General features: G+C 37.1%; 1 protein-coding gene across 4 annotated transcripts in view; it reads left to right on the top strand.

Annotated features, from left to right (window-relative positions):
* ST6GALNAC3 (ST6 N-acetylgalactosaminide alpha-2,6-sialyltransferase 3) overlaps positions 1–17,564 on the top strand; it is a 533,022-nt gene that overhangs the window by 288,663 nt on the left and 226,795 nt on the right. The window lies entirely within an intron of this gene.

Raw genomic sequence — 17,564 nt, 5'->3', positions numbered from 1 at the left:
AGAAAGCTGTCTGAACTGGTAGCATTGTCCCCAGCAGTTAGATACATGATCAGTCTTTTCTAGCTTTCATGTTTCCTTGTTGACAGATCATTGGATAGAAGATGGGGGATAGAAGATCTTTGGATAGAAATGCATGGGTGGGGGGGGGCGCCTGGGTGGCTCAGTCGGTTAAACGTCCAGCTTCAGCTCAGGTCATGATCTCATGGTTCGTGGGTTCGAGCTCCGCATTGGGCTCTGTGCTGACAGCTAGGAGCCTGGAACCTGCTTCTGATTCTGTGTCTCCCTCTCTCTCTGCCCCTCCCCTGCTCACGCTCTGTCTCTCAAAAATAAATAAACGTAAAAAAAAAATGCATGGAATGCATGATGTTTACTTATTTTATATAGGACCCAGAATCCATGTAAATGACTCTTACAGTTGCTTTTTTAGTATCTTCTGTCATACAAAAAGTCATCCAGGTCTGCTGGATGGCACTTCCCACAATCAGAATGGTCATGTTAGGCTATTCTAACCACACAGAGAGCACTTCCTTAGAATGGTCCTTCATTTTACTTCTTTCATTCCTTACTTAATACATAACTTTCATGGTACAAAGACCTGGCTCCATTGGTGGACCAACAGAAAGATTATCATCAGAACGAAGAATATTTTTCTCTACTTATGTCTCTTCCCTGATCCTTTGCTTAAACAATTTCCAATTCATTTTGACTGTCCATAGATTTCTTTCAGGGCTTGTCCCCAAGCATCTTGCCAATATCCCTAACCCCATCTCACCCTTCACCAGACCCTGCTAAATCTCCCACCGTAAATTTTATTCCCTGATTAGAAGTTTGGCCCCATCTCCCATTCTACTGAGCAAACTGCAAAGAGATTAAGATTAAGGGCAGTTTAGAGTCAACAAGAGCTCAAAAAACTTGCAGCTGGTGGTACCATCTGTGCTTGTCATACTGTGGCCAAGTAGTTTTCCATGGTGGGGAAAGACAGAATCTGATAATGGCTTTGGTTTGAGGTTACTGAGACATGAGTCTACCCTAGAGGAAGATTAGGAGAGCTGCTAGGCAGCTTGTGCTCTTTGTAATGTGTGGCTCGTGTCCCAGAAAAACAGGCTTCTTCTGGGAAAGGATCGAATTTGACATCTGAGACCCTAGAGTGGCCTCCTGCGTGTGTCCTTTCTTTACTAGCTCATCTTCAGAATTCATTCTGTGCCAAGTGGCCAACATGACATAAGGGAGTGGTAGAGGCATGAAAGGGAATTAGAAAACCTCACAGAACTTACAAAAGACTTCTATGTGAAAGAGACATTTCGCAGGCTTTTGGTGATGCAGAAACAGGAAGATGGTAGAGAATAGCAGCAGAGAAGAAAGGGGGAGAATTCCTGCTGACTGTATCTCAGTCAGAGAGAGAATCTGAATATTAGAGGAAGGAAAGAGGTAAGAAAACAACTATGGCAGCTAGTCCACATCAATCCATGTTAAGCAAAATACATGAGAGCAGGTGAGGGGGCAAGGAGTGTGTCACATTAGCCACATGGGCTTGAGGTGAGGGAGAGGCTCCTGAGAGAAGAGGAGAAGGGAAGAAGGAGATTTTCAAGAAGTGTTCTTCATGGGAAAGACATGTAAACAGGCACTTCACAAAAAAGGATAGTGAAATGGACAATAGAAAAGTGAAAGAATGCTCAGCTGCATTACTAATCAGGGCAATGCCAATTAAAACCACAATGAGATATAAATATCACCAGAATGGCTAAACCAAAAATGACAGCAAGACCAAGTGTTGGCAAGGATATGCAGCTCTGCACCTCTTTTACACTGCTGATGTGAGTATAATTAGTACAACCTCCATGACAAACTGTTTATTACTGTCTGTTAAAATTGAACATATGCATATCCTATAACCTAGCAATTCTGCTTCTAGGTATATACTCCAACAAATGAGTATATATGAGCACTGAACATCATGCACACAAATGTCTATAGTAGCTTTATTAATAATAGCCACATGTGGGAATAATAAAAATGTCTATCAACATAAAATGGATGAACAAATTCTCTACTTATATAATGGGGCACTATACAGCACTGAAAAAGAATGAAATGTAGGCAAGTCTCACAAAATATAACAAAAGAAATCAGGTGTTAAAAGCTACCTAAAGGTGTTAAAAGCTACCTATGTGATTTCATTTATATGAAATTCAAAAGCAGACCAGGTTAATCACTGTTTAGGATGGTGGTCACCTCTTGGGCACAGAAAGAGGAGTATGGTGACAGGATTGGAGGGGTTTCTGAGGTCTCTGTAACATTCTCTTTCATGACTTTGAGGGGTGGTTACCTACTCATGGTCAGTTTGAAATAATCTATTAAGCTGTATATTTATTGTTTATGCTTTTTTTTAAATTGTGTTTTTCAACTTAAAAGTTTATTAAAAAGAGGGAGGAGAATTGGACTGTAAATTAGATATCTATCTATCTAATTTTGATAAGCCAAAGTAAAGTTGGAATTGTTTTAAAATTGTTATATTTGTTCAATTCTATTCCTTAAAATTTTTTTTAATGTTTTTTTTTTGTTTTTTGTTTTTTGTTTTTATTTCTGAGAGAGAGACACAGAGCACAAGCAGGAGAGGGGCAGAGAGAGAGGGAGGCACAGGATCTGAAGCAGGCTCCGGGATCTGAACTGTCAGCTCAGAGCCTGATGAAGGGCTCGAACTCACAGACTGTGAGATCATGACCTGAGCCGAAGTCAGACGCTTAACCACATGAACCACCCAGGCGCCCCCAACAACTCTATTCCTTTTAATGTGACATTGTGCCTGAATGTCAGGCACATGGGACCCAGGAAGTTTCCCATGTATATAATATATTTGATTGCTTGTCTTTTTTTTTTCTCTTTTCTTCTTCCTTCCCAGTTTTTCTGTGTAGTTTTCTTCTAGCAACAAACAATCTAAGATTGACATTTAGACCATCCTGAGTCAGATTTCTCTCATTGTTTGCTGTTTCACCTGATGCTTGTTTATTCTGGATGATAAACAGGCATGATACCTAGACCATGATGTATATTTAGTGTATTATGGAATGAATATAATGATAATTTGGATTCTGGTGAGCACTAAAGAAGTGGAGTGATGCGTAAAAATCACCAGAAATTTTGCTTGAGCCATGCCAAGCCTTTCTATAGTGGGACCAAAGAGGATAAAATACTGAGCATTGTTTTCCCAATTATAGTATTAATGTTTAAGTCTTATTTGATTCTAAGAGATGAAATGTCCAGAAATTGTCCCTATGGTAGTAGTTTTTTTTAAGTTTATTTATTTATTTTGAAAGAGAGAGAGAGCAAGGAGGGAAAGGGCAGAGGGAGAGGGACAGAGAAAGAATCCCAAGCAGGCTCCACACTGTCAGCACAGAGCCCGTTGTGGGGCTTGAACCCACAAACCGTGAGATCATGACCTGAACCAAAATCAGGAGTCAGAGATTTAACCTACTGAACCACCCAGGCATCCCACCATGGTAGTAGTTGTTAAACTAGATTCCTCAAGAGCTTTTGGACTCCAGGACTACTATATAACTCAGGAGTGCCTATCTATCTATCTATCTATCTATCTATCTATCTATCTAGAGGGTTGAGATAACAGTAAAATAGGCAGCTTTGGATCATTTATTGGGGATCTACATAGATTTGGTTTGAAAATAGCTGGGGCAGCTAACAAAAAAAGAAGAAAGAAAAAGAAAAGAGACAATCCCTTCTTTAGAGTACTGTTAATGTGGTGATAAAAGGTTACCAGACAGGGGAAAGTCTGGTGCATAAGACCATGTAACCTAAAGGTAATATCTGTGTACTTGTAATGCCAGGGACAAGTATGAGAATAAATAGCACTTGGAATTGGGAGTTTGGGGTAGGATTCCTAGGAACATTACACTAAAAGATTCCTCTGAACTAAAAGTTAGTTTATATGTAGTGATAATAATATTAATAAGTATTTGTTGAATATTTACTATTATTTAATACTGTTAGCTGTTTTTTAGACATTATTTAATCCTCACAAGAGCACACTGCTTGCAGAAATGATGGAGTAGCTGACATCATACTGTCTCTCCCACTAAGAAGCCGGATAAATTACTACCTGGAGGCATCAGAATGCACCTAAAGAGACTAGAATTTGAGAAGTCAAGACAACTGAGAAAGGGAAATGTATTGAGGTGAACAGGACTCTCTCTGTGGCTCTTTTTCTTTGATTCATTTGCAATACACAAAAAGAGCATAGAGGCCACACAGTAAGTAGTGGCCTAGATCTTACAGGAATCTCAGTGGAATTAGAAGACAGAAATTCTTGTTCAGGAATACCAACACAGCCATGATATGACGGACCAAGATCCCAGAGAAAAGGGAACCAGAGATATCTGAGCCAACATTCTGCATGCAACAATCCCTGAAGAACCTGTGGACTTTGCACTCTGCGCAAGAGAAGCCAAGAAGAATGCAGCAAATAAGAGGCCAAAAGTCTAAGCAGGTATTTAAGCAATCCCATATACCTGAAGAGGAAGAAATTGTGGTTCAGAGTCTCCCATGGAGGAAGGGGCCTGGTAAAAATTACAAATTCTCAATGGAGACTTGGAAGAGCTAGACTGTAATAGTAAGGGCAACCTGGATATAGACCATTCTCTACTGGATCAAGGTAATGAGTCTATGCTCTACCTTTCAGAATAAAACAATATCCCCAATGGAGGAAGAACTTAAATAATTGTTTCACTTAAAATGTACAAGTAGTTAATAGAAAATTACCAGGCATGTCAGGATACAAGACCAGATACCTGAATTTCAAGAGAAAATAGAAATAGACTACAGGAATCTGTAAGCAATCTATAATTCCCTTTGTAAATTTCAAAACAAGTAAAATTAAGCTATAATGATACAAGTCAGAATAGTATTTTGTTTTCTTATTATATATATGTTATACCTCATTAAAAATATGTTTTAAAAAACCCTAAAAGGTAAACAAGGATCAAATAGAAATCCTAGAATTTTCGAAAAACATAAATTAAGAATGCAAGAGATGTGTTTAGTAGCTCATTACACTTGGGAAAGAGAAGATTAGTAAAGCTGAGGATGTTAGTAAAACATAACAGATTGAAGCATAGAGAACAAAAATCTAAAACACACACACACACACACACACAAAGAGAATACAACAGACATAGGAGGCCAGTAGGAAAAATCTAACATGGTGCTTCTCAAAGTATGATTCTGAGACCACTTCTAGAACTGGTCCCTGACATGAGAAGTAAAAAAAGATAGAATATTAATAAATATTTACAACTGACTTAGACAGAAAATCTTTAATGTACTTTATGACAGAATTGGTCTGCAAGGGATTATAAATAAAAGGAGAAAACTTTCATCATAAATAGTTGGACAGATACTGGCATGACATATATCTACTTGGAGTTCCAGAAGTGAGGAAGAGAAAGAATGTACCACAAGTAACATTTGAAATTGTATTGACTGAGGATTTTTCAAACAGACCTCAAGGTGCCACTTCATGAAGCTCCATTAACCCTAAGCAACAGAAATATAAATAAAACTATACCTAAGCACATCAGAATGAAGCTACTGAAAACCTAAGACAAAATAAAAAATCTTGAAGTCTGATGGGAAAGAAAACCTTCAAAGGAACAATAGTAAGACAGAAAATGCTTTTTCAACAGGAGTGGTGGAATCAGAAGTCAGCAGAGTGGCATCTTCAAGGCATTGAAAGCACATAATAATAATCAGGCTGCTAACCTAATTCTATATCAAGTGAAAATATTCTTCAAAGTGTAGATGAAAAAGATATTTGTGGACAATATCTGAGAATTTGATAACAGACTCACCCTAAACATTAGAGGGAACTGTTTAGCCAAAAAGAAATGATCTTATATGGAAGTGCTGAAATGAAAGAAGGAATGAAAATCAATTAAAAAAAGTTTTAAATGAAAGTAAATATAGATGAACATTGTGCAAAATAAAAATACTAATGTCTAGTGAAATTAAAATACATGGCAACAATAGTCAAAATGTAGAAGCAGGGTAAAGTGTTAAAGTGTTGTAAGAGCCTTGCAATGTTTGGGAATTGGTGAAAACATTAAACTATATTATACCTTAATATGTCAAAGAAAAAAATAATGTAATTTGTAGGGCAACAACTAAAAAGAATAATATAAGAATGTAGAAGTAATAGACTAATAGAGAAAAAAGTGGAAAAATAAAAATAAATTGACTTGATTAATTTTTAAAAAGACAGATTAATATACAGGAGCAAAGAACAAATGGAAATGAAAAACAAACAAGAATGTGGTAAAATTAAATCCAGATATATCCATAGTTATCTTAAATATAAATGATCTAAATATTTCCATTTAAAGACTTAATATATGAAAATACTATTATGCTACCTAAATCAGGACACAGAAAGGTTGAAAAATAGAAGAATGGAAAAAGATATACCATGCAAGCACTAATCAAAAGGAAGCTGATGTAGCTATACTGATATTACACATTTTAGATTTTAAGGAAAGAAGTCATGCTAAAAATGAAAAAGCCATGTCAATAGTAACAAAATGAGCAATTTGACAGCAATATCCATAACCTAAAAAGATATGCACTTAAAACAGTTAAATCAAAAACTGGCAAAACTAAGAACAATGGACAATCCAACAATCATAGTTGGAGATTTTAATAGATCTCTCTCTCTTTAACTGTTAGCATTAGCAGACAAAAATATAAGTAAGGATAGAGTAGATGTAAACAGCATAGTTAACAAACTGGACCTAAATGATATGTATATACAGTTCTGCATCCAGAAATTATAGAATACACATTCTTTTTAAATAAACATGAAACATTTAACAAAAATGATTATATACTAGTCACTACAGTAAATCTTTAAAAAATTTAGTGGATTGAAATCACATGTAGTATTTCCTCTGATCACAATGGAATTAGGCTATAAATCAATAACAAAAAGATAATGAGAACATACACTTATCCTATGACCCTAGAAACCTGCCAACTTAACACAAATGGCTACATTTGGCAGGAAAGAAACTATACAATAATGTTTATAAAGTTGAACATCTAGCCTTTTATTCATCCATAATAGAAGGAAAAGTTACGTTATATGTTCATAATAGAATAATGAATGAATTACTTCTACACACAACAGCATGAGTTTTGCAGGTGTAATGTGAAGAAATGAAAAGCCAGGCACAAAAAAGGCATACATACTGTATAATTCCCTTTGTAAATTTCAAAACAAGTAAAATTAAGCTATAATGATACAAGTCAGAATAGTATTTTGTTTTCTTATCATATACATGTTATACCTCATTAAAAGTATGTTTAAAAAAATAAATAAATAAAACCCAAAACCTCCTCAAGATAAAAAAAAGTAGAAGGGTTTTTTGGGTGAAGAAAGGTGTGCAAACATTGCAAACAGAAATTTCTTGGGTTCAAGTTTTATATTCTCCATGAACTTTCCTTCACCTACTAAACTTACTGTTAAACTCCATTATCATTTTCATCTGCAATTTATTATGGAAATAAATATTCTAGCTAATTGCATTATTTAATTGTCTCAGATCTTTGCTCTCCCCCATCGTGTGGGGCATGTAGGGCAGCATGATGTAGCGACTAAAGACACAACCCTAGAGACAGACTACCTGATTTAAACCCCAGTTTAACATTTGAGCAAGTCATTTAAACTCTCTGGGTCTTGATTTCTTCACTGTAATGAGAGGTAATGGCAATACCTGTGTCATCGTGTTGTTTTCAGGATTCATTGAGTCAATAATTAGTTAAAACAATGTCTGGTACAAAAGTGAGCACTCCACAAATATTTGCGATTGTTATTGTAATTACCTTGCGGGGGGATTGGACCACTCCTTCTATTTGTTTTAAAGCCATCTAATACCTGGAACTATACTGAGCAATCAAGAAGACGGGATTTCTGGAAAGCTAGAGGCAAAGATATTTTGAGAACTGACTCTGTTTTCTCTGCATGGATGAGGATGAGCTTACACTGATGACAATTTTGGCTCATGAACCAGAAGCTTAAATAGAGCTGCATAAATTAGTGTGTTAAGAATAAGATGGAAAAAAAATTGTTTTCTCAACACTGGCGGCACCCTACAACCCTAGTGTCAAGAGCAGCTTAGTGCTCTGCTAGGGAACCAAATGGCGAGTGTCAACACATGTGAACTCAGTCCCTTCCCTGTGCAATCACCTTGCTTCCACTGTATTCTTTGTTCATAGCCAAGTAGGCTGGGAACCTCCAGCGAGGGTTCGTGTGTCATTTTCTGCAAATGTGTAAACTATCTGAACTCTGAAAGCCTGTATGTTAAGTACTACTACTACCAATAAGGTTTGTAGATTTAATTGAGTCAAATTGTACTGATTTGCACTGAAGTGAATCTTGAAAGATGACTAAGAACCAGAATAGCTTAATTGCTTAAGTCTCAGGCTTTGGAGTCAGATGGATTTGAGTTTCATATACCAGATGTATGTATTTTCACAAAACATTTAACTTCGCAGGGTCTCAGCTTCTCCATTTGTAATATGTGGTCAATAATTATAAGAACCCCATAGGATTGATGTAAAGATTAAATGAGATATATATCTGATACATGTGTTAAGCACTCAGTAAATCATAGCAGTTACTGTTATTGTGGATGTTATTTATTTATATTTTAAATTTCTCTCAGCCATGAGACTTAAACTTGGCTGAACTGAATTGTGAAAATTAGGTGTAAGCCTTACAAATGTGTCCCTTCCTTATTTTTTAAACTCTGTTATGTTTTTATTCTTCTGGAAACCCTCAGAGTTTGGACAGGATAGGCACTATTATCTGCAGTTGGCATATGAAAAAATAATATAAGAAGATAAACTTATTTGTCTAACAATCCCATGACTGTTGGTGTTAGAGAAGAACCTGGCCTTTTCAATGCTAATCTTGAGATTTGTATTCTTTCCTGTTCTGTCTATATTCTTACCTCTGATAACCAGGGAGAGAGTATTCATCACCCCCATGTAGAGGAGTCTGGAAACAGAGATATTATCCTAAATTAGTAGTACAATATCTCATCTTTTCAGATGTGGTAGTAAGATGGTTGACACTGGTCAGTACAGGTTTCTAAGAGGTCTAAGAGGTTTGATACTGACATTCACTTAAGGATGCCCCCTCCTTCTGAACCCAGTATTTCACTCTCCCACACTAGAGCTCACTTTAGCCTCTCCCAGCATAGCCTTTCATCTTGCTACATTCTCCTTGTTCTGAAGTGGCCTTTTTCTGGTCCTCCACCTACCAGGCTGGAGATGGTTATCTTACCTGTGGCTCCCCAGTTTGTTGCTCTTCATTTCAAGCCACCAACAGAGACTCAATCCTCAGTTTTTACATGGACACTTAGTTTCCTTGAGGAACCTGTAGGTCAACAGCCATGCCATTGAATTTTCTTGAAGGTGACCCTAGGACTGGAGGAGGTGATCTACTTGCCCTCTCAGCACTATCTGTAAGCTTTGTGAGGACAGAGGACATTGTCTCTCTTCCCTGCGGAATCCTGGTGGGGAGGGGTCACAGAACAGAGGAGATGCTTATTACATATTTGCTGAATAAATGAATGATGTTTTAAATCAGAAACCACTCACATTTTTTCTACCTTTGGTTATCCCTTTTACAATACATTTATTGGATTACATTAAGTTAGATTAGGTTTAGATTCTGTTTAAAATATTTGGGTTTGGGGTTGCCAGGAAGATTACTAACTGGAGTTTAAGTGTCCTGGCTCTGGGGTACCTAGATGGCTCAGTCAGTTAAGCATCAGATTTCAGCTCAGGTCATGATCTCACGGTTCATGGGTTTGAGACCCACATCGGGCTGTGTGCTGACAGCTCAGAGCCTGGAGCCTGCTTCACATTCTGTGTCTCCCTCTCTCTCTTCTCCTTTCCCACTCATGCTCTGTCTCTCTCTGTCTCTCAAAAATAAATAAATGTTAAAAAAATTAAAAATAAATCTATCTATCTATCTAATCTATCCCTGGCTCCTTAGAGTAGTGTTTCCTGCCCATACCCTGCTCCAGGTATTTATGACCACAAATTTACCTGATTTTGAAGGTTGATTTTAGACTAAATGAATTAAAAATAGCACTATTTTGTCTTAATTAAATTCAGGCTCTAAGTTACTTAGGAAATTTCAGATGTAAGGTTTTCTGTTCCTTAAGGTCACAGGATATTCTTAAAATTGGCTTTTTAGTCTGAGATGCTGTTTCCATTCTCATTGCCTATCATACAGAATAGCATTTATGATTAGTTGTATTTGATCTTCCATAATAGGACATTGAGCCACCTCTTCTGGGCCCCCAAAACCCAACCAACCAACCAACCAACGAAAAACGTTGAACAAACCAACTCGACAACAGCAAAGTGTAAGCCAGCCTATGCTGGGCACTGAGGTGGTAGACTCTGGATTCTAAGTCCTGAGTGCCTGCAGAACCCGGGCCTCCATGATGCTCCCCTGGGAGTAGGGGAAGGTTTTTTTCCCCCGCTTCCCTTCTGTGCCAGGGCAGCTGGAAAAGCTTTTAATCTACTCTATTTCAAACAGCTGCAAGCGAAGAAAAAATATCATGGGAATATCCAGACTTGGGCAGATAATAGCCCTCCTCTTTGTATCCCACTTATTAATCCATAGGAAGGAAGGGGAGAAACAGTTTTTTGGATGGTCAACTATCCGTGCACAGTAGTTTGATGCTGAGCCCTTTTCACATGTAGTCAGAATAAAAATGAAACCCCACTACTTGTTTTGCCCATTAGATAGCATTATCTCCGTGGAACGCCAATTCATATCTCTTTGTGCTGTGTGTGGTTCTCACATATGGGATTTTAATAACCTCCATGCTGTGCTATGAATTTATAAGCAGGGCCAATAGAGGAACAGCACCACAGGACTTTATTTTTTCATTATTACTCTTTTGAAAAACAGGGTCTGCCTCATTTCTGTAAGGTTCTTTTGGCAGCTCTGGCAATGTTGCAGCTAGTGGTATAGTTGTTACTGTGGAAAGGAATAAGCTCTTTATTTATTTGCTATCTATTTTTTCTGGACTCCCTATCTCACCCTGTCCTGCCTTTAGCCACCTTCATAATATCCTATGGCATTGTACTTGCAGCTTCAGTGAACTGATTATACAGAAACAGGCCCTGTTCTTCAGCACTATAGTTCATCTTATATTGTGATATTTTTTTCCTGCACCTCCTTTTAAATGTGCCTGCATTTGTCCTCTGTACAATTCTGCATGTTCAAGAAGCCTGTTTAGTGCAGTGGTTAGGAAAGCAGGCTCTGGAGTCATCTAGTCCTGAATGTGAATGCTGGTTTTTCTCTCTGATCCTGGAGAAGTTATTAGGATTTCATTAGCTCATTTATAAAACAGTAATGATAAGCCTTCCTCCTAAGATTGCTGTGATGGGTATTGGTATTTATTTATGAATTGTTCTATTCAGTATTTGACAAAGCGTTAACAGAACTTGCCATTATTGTTGTTATTCACTCAACAAATATTTGCTGATTGCCTGCGAGATGTCAGACACAATTATGGATGCTGGAGTCATATAGGGAACAGAACAATTTCCTTGCTTTTATAAAACTTATCATAAAATTATTAAATAACCATTAAAATTGCAATTGAAAATTATGCTTTCTACCTTTATCCAGTGGCCCTTAAAATCTGTCTTTTTCTCTTCTTCATTAAACATAGGAGTTAATAATGATTTTATACTCTTGTATCCAGATGAATATCCTACTGTGTTTTTATTCTTTACTTTCCTTGTTTTCTAACTTCTTTTCTGTTTTCATGTTGTGCCCATTTAGACTGGCCTGCTTAAACAAGAAAAGTCCTGTGATCCTGGCTTCTCCAGCTACCATAACCTTTTCATCACAAATTTAAGTCTGTTTTAGTTCATTCCCTCTAACTCAGTGTGATACTTTATCTGAAATTTCATATTAGACCTTTTGGATATTAAAGTAAAATGTAGGTTAAGAAAGCAATTTTTGAGAAGTTCAGGAGAAGAAAGAACTCAGGGGCTAAATCCTGACATGTCTATTTCAAGACAATCTGTCCAGCAGGGCCCCTGACTAGGAATCTACTTATAGGTGGGTTTTGACACATGTACACACATGTACTCCTGTACACACAGACATGTATATATGTGGTTTAGACAGTGACTACACTCAGTGTATTTTATACTGTTGCTCAGTTCAATGGAATGAATTGTATATCCCATTGGTCTCTATATTCTTGGAGATTCCTCTGAATTCGTTGAACTTAACAAAATTTAAGATTTATGCTCTGAAAGACAGATACCATATGTTTTCACTCTTATGTGGATCCTGAGAAACTAACAGAAACCCATGGGGGAGGGGAAGGAAAAAAAAAGAAAAAAAAGAGGTTAGAGTGGGAGAGAGAGCCAAAGCATAAGAGACTCTTAAAAACTGAAAACAAACTGAGGGTTGATGGGGGGGTGGGAGGGAGGGGAGGGTAGGTGATGGGCATTGAAGAGGGCATCTTTTGGGATGAGCACTGGGTGTTGTATGGAAACTAATTTGACAATAAATTTCATATAATAAAAAAAATACAGCAAAAAAAAGATTTATGCTCTGAAAAATATAAGATGGCTGTGTGAATAAAGTAGGATCCTACTTAACATTGATATTGGGTAATGGTGCTAAAACCACTCTATCACTAAACATCACAGCTAAGTCTTTTAACCAATGTGATATTTACAGTGCATCTGAAACTACTTTTATGTGTTCAGAAATATTTATTAACATCTACTTTGGGCCAGGCAACGTGTTAGTGTTGTTGATATAGTGGCAAACGGAATGTTCTCTTAACCTCCAAGAAATTTAGGGACTAATGGGAAAGACTGACAATAAATGAGTAAATGGATTAAGAAGTACACAATTATATCTGAAGGTACACTATTGTGTGCTATAAAAGGGCCTAATGGGGAGGATTTACCTTGAACTTGAATAGGTGGTCAGGAAAAGGCTTCTTTGAGAAGCTGACATTTCAGTTGGGTCCTGCACAATGAGAAGGAATTTGCAAAAATGGCTTGACAATAGAGCGTAAAGTATTCCAGGAAAAAAGAGACAATGTTCCAAGTCCTGAGGCTGTGGCAAGAACATGACATGGTCAAGAAACAAATTAAGTTTGCTGTCTGGCTGTGACTGAGAGGTCCAGAGTCCAGGGTGCCTGAAGCCACATGAAGGGTTTAGAGTTTATTCTACATACAGCGGGAGCCTTGTTGATTTGTGGTTAACAAAAGTGAAAACGCAATCCCCGTAAGGTTTCTTCTACCAGGGAATGCCAGAGGGCAGCATCTTACTGTGTGTAGTTAGTGTTTTGATTCAGTTACTTTTATGGACCTATAGCTTTGTGAGAGGAGGATATGTGAATTCCAGAGCCTACAATCCCCATGTTTATTTTGAATGCTAATTACCACAAATATGTTTTTAATTGGTAGCTGTGTATCTTAGACACACTTCATTACATTTAACCTTTGAGATCAGTTTTAATTCACCCTTTAAAAAAAGTTTTCTATTAAGAAAGTATGGCACACATCAACATTTTAATTACTTTCTTCTGGAAGATTGTTGTATTGGACAGAATTTAATTGTCACGGAGGAAATGACAAAATGATCATACTTTGAGTAAATAATGCAAAATAAGATCAAGTGCCAAACATCCCAATGCATTTGTTGTCTAGATGATTTAGTATTGTGCCTTTACAGAATACTGTTTGTACACTCAGCCTCGCTTTTTGGTGCCATTTATTAAGAATGTATATAATTTAATTTTTCATAATAGCCAACAGTTTAAAACAGCTGGATATTTGCTTTTTCCTCTTTCAGTGATGTGCTCCCACTTCCTATCATTGTATCATACTGACCTTTAATCCAGCCTCTACACACAAACCCGGTGATATGTATGATTCTTGTTTTAATGGGTTTTGATAGATTTTTCTGTGCTCATTTATTTATATAATGATTTATTATTTATGTTGGTTTCATGGCGCTTTTATTTCTGTGTTTTGTATTGGTGGAGCCACCTTGTATTCTAACAAATATTTCTTCACTGGGTATACATGAATTTTAGGTAAGTTGTTGCAGATAAATAAACATTCATGATTTTTTCTACCCACTATCTGCATCTATTATTGTCTTTAATCTCCAAGGGTTTTTTTTGGCTTTGTTTGTTTGTTTTGCTTTTTAAAGGAATTTATTGAATTAAATCTGAGCCAGTGAGAGGGACTTTGGTGTTAACTAAAGAGATGGCATTACAGATGGCTGCCTTTCCCTGGCATCTACATTATTGATACTTGATTAACTATCAAACTTCTATAATACTAGTATCCCAGGGTGCCTGGGTGACTCATTCAGTTGAGAATCTGAATCTTGATTTTTGGCTCAGGTTATGATCTCATGGTGGTGGGATCGAGCCCTGTGTCGGGCTCTACGTTGAGCATGGAGCCTACTTAAGAATCTCTCTCTTCCTCTGACCATCTCCCCTATGCACGCTCACTCTCCCTTTCTCAAATAAAATATATAAAACTAGTATCCTTCAAATTCTAAAACTTAGCTAAGATTTATTAAAGATTCTGCTACTGGTAATCAACCTTTTAGCTAATGGAGCATGTATTGATTTTTTTTTTTTTTTTTTTGCACAGAGGATGGTTCCCTCCCAAGGGCTTTTGGCTCCAAAGACTAAGTGTTGCTTTGTGGATTTGGCAGGCCTCAGAGGAGCCTCGCTGCTGGGAACTGAAATGCTCAGAGCCTGCCAACCCAAAACCACTGTGTTTCTCACAGCCCTCCAGTGCCAAAACTCTGTGTGCCAAGGAAACAGAAATCTATCTAGAAAATAAACTGTTTTCTCTTGACTTTTCCTCTAGGAAGACTAGAAGCTAACCTCTAAGTTGTTTTGTGGTTAAAAAATGACTTAGGATGTTCCGTTGGAACTTTAATCCTACATATTTATATAGAAAACAAATTGGTGCATGATTTATGCTCCCCAAATCATTGTGCTCCCAATTCCTGAAATGTGTATTTTTTTAAAAAGTGATCAGTGTAATTGTTGGGGTGGTGATGGTGGTGGTGGTGAGCTAAGCAGCCCCTGTGTGTGACAGGCCTCAGGTGTGAGTGTGTGTTGTGAGTGTAGGATGGGATATGAAGGTTATCCGAGCTGGTTGGTTGTATACAAATGCACATGGTTTATGTGGACAGGTAGTGCTGATGAGATCAGTAGGAGATGCCTTTACTTGCTAACAGAACTCCTTGTAGGAGTGCATATTCTTTAGAAACAAGTTGCAAAGTTATTATATATTATATATATATATATATACACACATATACACATATATTATATATTATTATATATTATATATAACATATTATATATAATGTATAATATATATAACATATATTATATATAATATATTACATATATTACATGTATTATATTACATATATATTATATACATATACATATGCATATGCATATACATATACATTCTCAACCTCAGCACTACTGACATTTTCGGCTGATTAATTCTTAGGGGGGGCGTGGCTTTGCTCTTCATTGTAGGATGTTGAGCAGCATTCTTGGCTTCTACTCACTAGATGCCAATAGTACCACTGCCACCTTCTTCCACCCCCAGTTATGACAGCCAAAAATATCTCTAGACATTTGAAAATATCCCCTAGGGAACAAAATTTATCCCAGTTGAGAATCACTATTTTAGACCCAGGTACTTGGAAAAATGTTCCTATAAATCAATACATTAAGTGTAGGGGTTTTTAAAGTTTTTTTTTAGAGACTGGATTTCCCCCATCTTATCTCATTATTTTCAATAACATTCAAATTCAAAAGCCATTGCCCAATGCTAGCAAAATTCTGAATAGAAAGTAAACATCTCCCTTTTTATTAGATAAGATGTCCAGCAATGAAAATCTCTGGATTTAAAGAGCTTGTTAAGATGTATTATGTCAGATGAAAAGTGCTATTTTAATAACTCATTATTATTCTTAGCATGGACCTTTTATTTTAGAAAAATGGATAATTAGCATTTTGGCTTATCACTTTCTCTCCATGAATACAAATAATTTGATAGACAGACAACCAAGAGAGACTTCATTAAATAATGGGTCTAATCAGCCTGGGACTAGAGTAAATTAGGGGTTATACTTCCAGCTTGAGAGTTGGAAATCAGAGTTTGGTGGCCATGTCAACCCATTCATACAGGATATTTTTGTTGACTGACCTAATGTTGCAGTCAAAAACCAGAGCACAGGTCAATCGGTTAGAAATAAGAGTCAAAACTCATCTTGGGAAGCCACAGGCTACTCTGCATTTAACTTAACAGCTGGAAAACTGCAAGAACCCATTCAAATCATAACTACCAGACCTACGGTATTTGGACTTACCAGCTTCAATTTTAAGATAATGGCCCATTATTAATGTGAAAGTATTAGTAAGTTTTCCCAGGGGAAAAAATATCAGCTTGGAACCATTCCCCTTTGCATACATTATACACTTTACTGCCATCTGTGGTTATCCATACTCTGCATAAAACTTTACTAGTTTTCCAAAAAGACTACAAATAGCCCTTTATTTTTTTGAGAATAGTCTTCCTAACATCCAGCCAGGAAATCTATTATGAAATTAATTTTCTTTTTAAAATTTGTTGTGTAATCTATCCTTTTGTTTCTAAGAAACCAAGCCCAGCGCCATGTTTGATTTGGAACTGCCTCACTGTCGCTGGGAGGAGACAGATAACCATTAGAGGAATTTTCCTGGCCTTGGTTGTCTTTTGAAGCTTGCCATGCAGTGTTAAGAAAAGATCATGACTGTTACTTAGGTTTCCTCTGTGGGGCAGAAAGGGAACTTCGATCTGAGAAATTATTCCCATCATGAGCTAGAGGAATGATTTTCGTCACAATGCGTGCTCTACATTCACGATCCAGCCCACACAGAAAAGCCTTCACTCTGTGTGTCCTTAAGCTGCATCTGATGTTTTCTACGTAGCACTTTTTTTTACCAAGCAGACTTATGTGGGGGAAAAAATGAAAGAAGCAAGTGTATGGATGCTTCTGAAACATATTTATTACCAACATCTGCTAAGAAAAATAACAAAGCTAAAGCCAAAGCAGAAAGATTTTACTAGTCCTGAAGGGAATCCTCAGATGACACAAATGCAGAAAATAAAAAGCCTTCATTTCCTCTTGCAAAGTGTGTGTATGTGTGCTTTTATTTATTAATCACAAGATTTGTTATTGATACATCTCTACTAACTCCTGAGAAGGGTCGATCTTGGTAACTAGGGAGTCTAGGGGGCTGAGTGAGTGATAGTTGTGAGAGTCCAGCTGGGAAGAACCATCAGGAGAAATATATCGCTTTGTGAAGAAATGCAGAGAAATAGAGTCTGGGGTGCGTCACTAGGAAGAAACGAAGATCTGGGAGGGGAAAGCCCTCTTTCATATCCCCAAACGGTCTTCCACT

Source organism: Panthera onca, chromosome C1 (genome assembly GCF_046562875.1).
Source record: "Panthera onca isolate mPanOnc1 chromosome C1, mPanOnc1 haplotype 2, whole genome shotgun sequence".
NCBI classification, from domain to species: Eukaryota; Metazoa; Chordata; class Mammalia; order Carnivora; family Felidae; genus Panthera; species Panthera onca.
Note: the sequence above shows the minus strand (reverse complement) of the source record. Positions and strands in the feature narration are given on the sequence as shown.